Source organism: Saccostrea cucullata, unplaced genomic scaffold (genome assembly GCF_032062105.1).
Source record: "Saccostrea cucullata isolate Sc308-1 unplaced genomic scaffold, CSIRO_AGI_Scuc_v1 ctg15358, whole genome shotgun sequence".
Classification (NCBI taxonomy): domain Eukaryota; kingdom Metazoa; phylum Mollusca; class Bivalvia; order Ostreida; family Ostreidae; genus Saccostrea; species Saccostrea cuccullata.
In genome coordinates, this window is record NW_026917894.1 from 1,863 (window position 1) to 11,862 (window position 10,000).

The 10,000-nt window shown below is 32.6% G+C and overlaps 1 pseudogene; it reads right to left on the reverse strand.

Moving 5' to 3' along the window:
* Positions 1-1,302: 1,302 nt before the first annotated feature.
* Positions 1,303-9,584, reverse strand: LOC134258398 (nicotinate phosphoribosyltransferase-like; annotated as a pseudogene).
* Between the last annotated feature and the right edge of the window lie 416 nt (positions 9,585-10,000).

A 10,000-nucleotide genomic window follows, 5' to 3' on the forward strand; every position in this document is an offset into this window, starting at 1 on the left:
ATCAAAATGAGAAAAAATGATAATGTATGTTAATAAAGTAAACCTTAAATAAAAATTAGATTGATTAAAAAGGGGCATTTTAAAATAAAGCTTTTTGACTAGTCCTTGTCCTAGAAGTGAAAATTCTGTTAGTTAAGGAATAACTGCTTCAAGAGTCTGAACATTCATTTAAAAAAATCTTTGTATAAAATGTACTAGTAAATGTATTTAATGACAAATTCAAATTTTTTATGCACATGTAGTATGGTTAAAAAATGTTAACATTTGTCTCACACAATTGATTTATTATGTACAATTCAATAAAAATATCTCTGTTTCAAATAAAAATTTTTCTAAAAAATAACAAATTCATTAAATTTATTTTAAAAAAACAACTAATGATTGTATAGCTTCAGGCACAATGACTCAGATAAAACAAAAACATGAGATTTTAGGGTGAGCACCCTGTGGAAATAAGAATAAGGGGAGGGGCAGTTTATGTGTACATGTTTCTATGAGAGGATAATGTAATTTTTTTAAAAAAAAAGAGGTAGAAGGACTTTGTAAGAAACAGTAGCACAGGAGAGAGGGGGATAAAAGTTGTGTGAGTTGGATGATATGTTTTTTATACTGATAGAGTTACCTTGTGAATAACAAAATAAGGGGGTCCCCCCCATAGTAACAAAATGATGTTCTTTTAATATGTATCATAATATTGAATAAAAAAAATTCAAAATTCAAAAACAGCTCCGCGGTCACACTAACATGAATCTAAAAAAAAAAATATTTTAAATCACAGTATGGCTGAAAAATCTATAATACTGCACTGAAAGGACAAATAAAAATGTATAAATCTATTTAAAATTTAAAAGAGATGTTTTATTTTAAAGGGTTTATAAAAGAACTTTTGACCTATAACTTAAATACCCTTTTAAGAATAATTGCCCTTTTTTTTTTTAGCATTTTGAATTTCTTTATTATATTTTATTTCTTTTTGGAAATAAATCTTTAGAGAGCAATTTTTATTTAAAATATTCGCTAGGCAGAGTTAGACACACTTAAAATCATGGCATACATATGGTCTGAATTGCAAGTTCTTTTGAAAACGGGCCCTTTTTTTCTAAACACTGAAAGATAGTTCTAACAATAGGAAATAAAAACATATTGCACACAAAAAAGAGTCCATTGAGTAATTAAAATTTCTGGAATCTGAAAAATAAGTATAAACAAAATGGTCTCCTTAAAAAAGGGAGTTATAAGACAATATACTGGCTGAAAACTAAGATTTTCATTGGTCAACAGGACTGACTTTAGCATCCCATTTTAACACAGCTCTCCAATGGGTGCATTCTTTTGCCAAGTTTATGCATAAAAGGGGTAAAACTACTGCTTACAGACACCTGAAATAGAAATCAAGTTTATCATCAGAGCAAAAGTAACACCACAGTGAAAAACTTGTTTTCTTATTGTCCTTATTCTTAAACCTTTAAGTACACACACACACTTAACCATCCACCCTTTAAATTCAGTAAAACAACAATACCGATATGTCAGTGTGAATATACACTATTATGTGAATATACACAAGTATAATTCAAAATAACATACAGATAAAAAGGAAGTTGACATCAGATTCGTACAAAAATGAAACCCACCACGTTCATGCCTCAACAAAGAATGTGCTAAAATTTCAAGCATCTACCAAGAGTTGCTGTGAAAACAAAAAACTTATTACAGACAGATAGACAGACAAACTGACAGAGACACAAGGGTAAAACAGTAATCCCCCCCTCCTTCCAAATGGGGGTATAAAAAAAAAATATCCTGTATATATCTGGAAATCAGACAGCCAACGTGTTGTTTTTAACCTCAGAAAAATCTAAGTTCTTGCTTCCTTGAGAAGGAAGATGAGGAATCGTTTAGCTTTGGCCATGTTTTCATATGGACCTAAAGTAATATGTAAATGTATTATATTTCATACGATATTTAGTGGAAAGTGATTTTTAAGCAAGTTAGCGTAGATTTGATTTACGCATTTCGATATTCTTATTCATGTATCAATTTTTAAAGACATTTAGCAATGTACTTGAATTCAAAATCTTTTCCGCCAAAAGCACTAAGAAGAATACATCGCCAAATGTAATGCGTTTACAGTTTCTGGTGTGACACCCGAGCATTACCTTGTATGGTGTAGGGTTAGTGCTCTTTGTGGTCAATTCTCAGGGTTTGTAGAGATTTAAGGGCCTTGGTTCAAGTTAGTTAGGGGTTGGGAAAAGGTTGTACCACCTGTTGAATATTGAAAGTTTTAAAAAAAAATATCATAAACTTTTAAATCCAAATAAAAACTTTGAAAGTCAAATATATCAGTAAGTAATTGTAAATAATTGTCATTTAGATATTATTAAATGCAAAAGGATCAATTGAAAACCCCCTTACCTTTCCTTTGTCCCAGTAACACTTGTGAAGCAGTTCAACTTTGGCGGGGTTCACTGTCTTATTCCTGGAAATTTATCCACAAAATAAATTAGCTTAAATTTATATAAAATAATTAAACAAAATATAAAGATAGTTATATAAAACCAAGGATAGCCCATGAAATTTGGAAAGGACATTTCAAATGGGATCCTTTTTTGCACAGATGTAGCCTAAGGAGGGGTGTTTCTGTGAGAGGAAATAAAAACCCAGAAAAACCCACATGTCCACATGTAACAAATTTTCCTTTTTATTCAATCACTGCTGAATAAAAGGATAAAACTCTAGTTAGTCAGTGGTTAACACTTTTTTTTCTTTCCACTGAACCAGAGTTCATCCCTGTGATCATCAGTATACACATTTTCTTTTGAATTGAATCTATACATAAAATTCAAGAATGAAAAACCTGGTCACATCTTTGCAACCCAATAAATAGGAGAGGACTTCCGGTGAAGGCCAAATAAACTTAGTATTCAGGATGAGATGGTCAACAGAACATGGTCTGTATTATATTGGTTCACATCATAAGGCCATTTTTAAAATGGTACACAACATTGGGAAAGGGGACAATCAACAGAAAATATCCTGTCCAAGAGTGGGTGACATAAATATAGCTTTAAGCAAGAGATGGTGCACAAAATAAGTACTGTTAGTACCGTACCTGTATAGGATGACGACATAAGAAGTTCTCCAGGCTGTGGCGCCGTCTCTGAAGGTTGCATCATAAGATCTACTAGAGCATTGCCTACAAGTAATAAGTCACATGCTGCATATAAGATCTACTAGAGCATTGCCTACAAGTAACAATCACATGCTGCATCATAAGATCTACTAGAGCATTGCCTAAAAGTAACAAGTCACATGATGCATCATAAGTCTACTAGAGCATTGCCTAAAAGTAAAAAATCACATGCTGCATCATAAGATCTACCCTAGAGCATTGCCTACAAGTAACAATTTACATGCTCATCATAAGATCTACTAACATTGCCTAAAGTAACAATCACATGCTGATCAAAAGATTCAAAAAGCATTGCCTAAAGTAACAAATTACATGCTGTATATAAAGGTATTGGACACAGATTTGAAGTCAATATTTTTCTAAATATTACGATTATATATTTTAATAGCATTTCACACAAAAATTAATTAAAAATCTTATTTCATTTAAAAGTTTTTAAAAAATATTTTGGCGGGTTTGATTGACATATCCTTGCACTTTACAATTTTTAACCTTATTCTTAACCCTAAAAAAGGGGAATTTTATTTGACATAAAATTTCTTTTTTATAGAAAAAATTTTTTTATTCAGAGTAAAATGTTAGAAAGCAAAACTCCTTCACAAGTATTGTTTCCAAACTAAAGTTGGGACAAGTTTAGCAAATCGATCACACTCGGTTATGAAAGTTTTTGTAAACAGGGCTCGAGTTCTGTTAATGTTTATGTTACAATTCACCGGGGCGTTTAAAAGTAAAACTTTCCCCCAACTACGGACTGATAATATATTGTGTGTTTGTTTTGCTTTCAAATTTTACTCTGAATTTTCTAGATTATAGTATTAATATTTTTCATTTATACAAAACGAGATTTCCACTTTTCCTAGAATTAAGAATACAATTAATTTGTGAAAGTGCAAGGATGTGTCAATCAAAACCGCCAAATAATTTGAAATTTTAATATCTTTTATATGAAATAAATTTTTTTAAATTTAATTTTTTTGCGAAATGCTTTAAATTATAAGTCGTAATATTATAGAAAAATAATAACTTGAAATCTGTGTCCAAGTACCTATAAAATCTACTAGAGCATTGCCTAAAGTAACAAATTACATGCTCATCATAAGGCCAAAAAAAAATAGAACTGTCCAAACGGGAAAATCCCGCTGGGTTTTTCAGAAGTAAGTTTTTTCCCTTTAAAAAAGATATGTATCAACATAATTATAAATTTTCTTCCCGTGACCTTGAACTTTCCCCCAAAAGACCTTGGGTCAAGGTCATGACACACCCTTGGGTCATGGGCAATCTTTGTGTGAAATGAGAACCTACCAATTTATCCATAAAAAAGATATGGACCGGGCACAAATTATGAATTTTTTTCCAGTGACCTTGAACTTCCCCGTATGACCTTTGTTCAAGGTCATGACACATCCTTTTGTCATGGGCAATCTTTTTGTGAAATGAGAACCTACCAAGTTTATCCATAAAAAAATTAGACTGGAAACAATTATGAAATTTTTCTTCCAGTGACCTTGAAATTCCCCAAATGCCTTGGGTCAAGGTCATGACACCCCTTGGGTCATACAATCTTTGTGTGAAATGAAACCTACCAAGTTTATCCATAAGAAAGATATGGACCGGACACGAATTATGAAATTTTTCTTCCAGTGACCTTGAAGTTCCCCAAATGACCTTGAAAAAGGGCAGACACCCTTATATCATGGGCAATCTTTGTGTGAAAGGAAACCTACCAAGTTTATCCATGAAAAATACCGGGCACGAATTATAAATTTTTCTTCCAGTGACCTTGAAGTTCCCCCAAAAGACCTTGGGTCAAGGTCATGACACACCCCCCTTGGGGCATGGGCAATCTTTGTGTGAAATGAGAACCTACCAAGTTTTTCCTAAGAAAGATATGGACCGGACACAATTATAAATTTTTCTTCCAGTGACCTTGAAGTTCCCCAAATACCTTGGGTCAAGGTCATGACACACCCTTAGGTCATATGCAATCTTAGTGTGGAGTAGTAGATTCTAATGTCCCTCTGTAAAAAAGATATGGACCGACATGATTAATAGACAAGGGACAAACGGCACGGACGGCGGACGGACCAGGACAAGGTGATTCCACCCCCAAACTTGTTTGGGGGGGGGAAATTAATCAATAGTTTCTCAAGCCAAAAAAATCAAATTCAATGGGCGGCGGGTTTTTTTTTTTTTTTTTTTTTTTTTGAAGAGGTTTTAGCTACACATTTTTTAAAGTCGTTTTTTAAAAAAAACAAGGGGCCCCACGGGCTACATCGCTCACCTGAGCACTGTGGCTAGGAAAAAGTAGATATTGGTTTATTATTGAAAAGTTTAAATCCAAAAGTAGTCCCATGACCAATTATGGCTTTGCTATTCTTGGAAAAAGTTTTTTAAAGAATTTTCCCATAATTTCATGTAAAATTTGGTAGCCATTGTGACCCCGCCCTACCCGGGGGGTACATTTGAACAAATTTAATTACACTCCTGAGGAGCTTCCATATAGATATGATAATTATGGCTTTGTTATTCTTGAGAAGAAGTTTTTTAAAAAAATTTCCTAATATTATGTAAAATTTTGGGTTTGGCCCTTTTTTCCCGCCCTGGGGTATATTTGAAAAATTTGAATCTACACTACCTGAGAATGCTTCCATATAAATATATAATTTATGGCTTTTCTTTTCTTGAGAAAAAGATTTTTAAAAAATTTCCTATATATTTCTATGTAAAATTTTCGGCCCATTGTGGCCCCGCCCCCCCCCGGGGGTCATATTTGAACAAATGTGAATCTACACTACCTGAGAATGCTTCCATAGTAATATGATCAATCATGGCTTTGATATTCTTGAGAAGAAGCTTTTTTTAAAGAATTTTCCCATATATTTCTATGTAAAACTTTGGTGGGCCCATTGTGGCCCCGCCCTCCCCCCGGGGGTATGATTTAACAAATTTGAATCTACACTCCTGAGGATGTTTCCCAAAGTTTCTCTTTCCTGGCACAGTGGTTCTGGAGAAGAAATTTTTAAAACATACCACCAAATTTTCTTTAAATTTCCCCAAATTTATCTCCCTTTGAATGAGGGCGTGGCCCTTTTTTAACAAAGTTGAATCCCTTTCACCAAGTTTTTGGCAAGTTTGGTTAAAATTGGCCCAATGGTTCTTGAGAAGAAGTAAAAATGTGAAAAGTTTACAGCCCCAAAAGGACGGACGCGGGACAAAATGTGATCAAAAAGCTCACTTGAGCCTTGGCTCAGGTGAGCAAAAAAAATATAATTTTACTAATTCTTAAGTTTTTTTTAAATTAGTAATAATATATATTCAACTTTAAATGTTTTTCCAAACATTTATTAAAAGTTAATTTATAAAATTTGAAAATTTGAAGAAAGATATTGTTTTTAATAAAACATCTTTTTTAGCATTTATGAAAAGGGCAATAACTGATTTTTTTTTTTCAATTTGGGAAAAAGAAAATTAGTTTTTTTTTTAATATGTAATACAATTGTTCAAGGGGCCCCTTTTTGAACTGATGCAGTGGTCCCTGAAAACTTGATTAATTTTTTTTTTGGCCAAAGATCTACTAGAGCATTGCCTAAAAGTAATTAAAATCACATGCTTTTCAAAATCTCTGGTTCCTTAAGAATAAAATACATGTGTTTAATAAAATTTTTATACCCAAAATTTAATGACAACCTACTAAGAATTTTATTTCCATTCCCGGGAATTTGGGAAGCAAATGATTATCCCCGATGTAAACATTTTCTTTTTTAACTTATTGTTTATATGTATGATGTTATAATCTTTACTAATGGTATTAATAAAACCAAATTGCCAAAAATTTAATTTGGAAACAATTTAATAATACTGACCGTCAAACCAAAAAGCGATAGGCAAGTTTCCTGCCTGGAATGGTCACCTTTTCTACATCCTCACTCAGTTTCATTGAGGGTTTTTATTTATTTCAACCAGCTAGAATAAAGAAAAAATGAAAATTGCTAAGAGTTAAAGCATTTTTTTTTCATTTTTATTTATTAACATCTATGAATATTTTCAATGTTAAAAAAAATCCATAGTATTTACATATCACTGAACATTTAGTTGTTTATTAAATTGCTTTCCTTGTACACATCCTTTAATCTGGTTTTTGTTCATAGCCCCCCCCCCCCAAATAGTTGGCTGTTGTTCTCCCCCCCCCCCCCTTGCTCCAAAAATGTTATTTTAGAATTTTCCTTTTCATCTTCTCACCAATGCCAGATGTTAATAATGTTATACAGTGTACTGACCCTCTAGTCTGGTTTTTCTTACTTGTAAACACCTGTTAGTGCTGGTTTTTGTGCCTCCCAGTGCTGGTTTTTTAAAACTTTTCTTGTAAACCCCCTAGTGTTGTTGATTCTGAATATGGGTTAACTTGTATAACCCCCCCCCCACCCCTCAGTGCTAGTTGCTGCTACATCTAGACTACTGTTGTGTAATACCCATCGTGCTCACTATTGCATCTACCTTGTACACTCTCCCCTTTTTACATGTAAACTCCCCATGTTCTCACTGTTGAGACTTGTGCATAACCCCTAGTGCTAATTGTTATGCATTTTTAACATTGTAAATAACTTTGGTGCTATAGAAAAATTTCCTTGTACACACCCCCCAGTGCTGGCTGTTTTTTGGGATGTGACTAAATGGTACCGCCCCCCAAAACTGTCAATTTCATGGCCCTATCAAATTCAGAAATCCATAGATTAATTCAGGTAATTTTAAATCTTTTCAAAAGTGTTTAGTGCATTATCTGTAACTTTAATTGTGTTACCTGCTGATTAAAAAATGTTTGTTTTTCATTGATGTCATTACTGGCCACAATGTTTAATTTAGCAAACCATGGAACTCCAAACCTTAAAATAATGAATCACATTCTCAAAAATAAAAAAAAGGAAAACCAGTATGAAAGATTTGACCTTGCAGAAATATTTCACATCACCAATGTCACACATTTACGTCTCCGACATACATAAAATCAATTCAAATAATTTTTTTTACATTAAAAATCAAGGATAATTTTTTTTTTAGACAAGGGTTGAGTATATATACATTGTTCAATTGCTTTCTTCATCAGAAACAATATCACACATCAGATTCTTTCAAGCATTCTGTACACAATAAAAGAAATTTTTTAAAATTTGTGTTTTGATGGGAGATAACCTCTATGAACTAAAATTTCCTGCATGAATTTGTCATAGATTTTTGTCATTTCAAATTATCCTAATTGCAGAATGTATAAATGATCCTTTGATATGAATAAGATGTTTTTTTTTGGCTACCTTTTTGAAGTGATATAAATAAGATGAACACTTACTTATCGGCTACCTTCTTGAAGCTCTTTTCTGACTACCTGAGACAGGTACGCCAAGTCTCCACTGTCCAGACAAAATTTCCCCCCTAGGTTCATATCCAAAGTCACTGAGAGCCATGGCTCCCAGTACAGAAGTTAGGGAGCCCTGATTTATATATAATTCAATTCACATCAAATTATAGATGTTAGATGTAATGTATAGTTTTATGCAACGGAAAATAGTATGGCATTATATTCCAATATTATATTTTGTATTGCAATATATCACAAAATAAAAAATATTTAATAATCTCTTGCTTTTCGTCAAGGTTAAAGGGAAAACCAAACTCAAATTACATGTATTCTCGAGTTGATATTCTTATTGCCTGATCGCGTTATGGGCGCAAGCGGCAAGATAAGTTTTTTTGTCGCACTTGTTAAATTTTCAATTAAGCTGTAATACTCAGATTCAGCTTTAACATGAAGGGGTTTCATATAACAGCTGTTGTCGTTTCTTTTTTAAAGAGACATGCTCTGATTTCTGATCACACTTCACTTCGCTTGCCGCCATATTTTACCTTGAAAAGGGCAAATAACTCTTTTTGTAACAATTTATAGCATATCGAACCCAAACCGGTATTCAAAAAAAAAATACCGCGATACGTATTGTGAAGAACGAAATCAAATCCCCGGTTAACCGGTAATATCGCACAGCACTAGTAATGTAACACATTTTTTAAACATGCAGTCTTAAAAAAAATAAAAAATTTATAAAACTTCATTTTGGATCATTTATATATTATGCGGGAATTTAAAAAAATAAAATCATTCATTGGGGTTTTTTCCTTTAAACCAATTAAACAAGTATTAGAATACTTATTAGAATAAGTTGTGAAAACATTTTGGGAATTTAAGCCACCAGTATTATTTCTCCTTTGTATAAAGTTTCCTTTGATGACATCGTATGTGTCAATAAGAGCCGGGAACCATGGGGGGGCAAGCCATACGCTTAAAAGGCACCCAAATTTCCCCCCTCAGAAGCCTGGTCACCCAGAAAATCTAAAACATCATCAACTTTAAAATACAGAATCAAAGCCTGATCATCCAGAAAATTTTAAAATTTGTAACTTTTGGGTATTTCTACACTCGGCACTAAATGGGCTCAATCTTAAAAATTCTGCTTTTATAAGATAGACATACATCCCAGCAATGGATAGACGCAAGAAAAAATATATGTCAGCATGTTAACTTTTCCGCTATTGCCTATCGGGTATATACTAGTACCGCGAAATTAAAATATTGAAAATATACGTTTTCCTAGATTTTGTTGTATATAAATGAATTAAAGTCTAAATATTCAACTTTAGTACCCAAAATAAAAAAAAAAATGTAAGTAAACAATATATAATCATTGTTTTGCATGAATTATTATAAACAGATGCACTTTGTTAGGGTAATGCATCAAAATTTAAAATGAGAAAATATGCTTC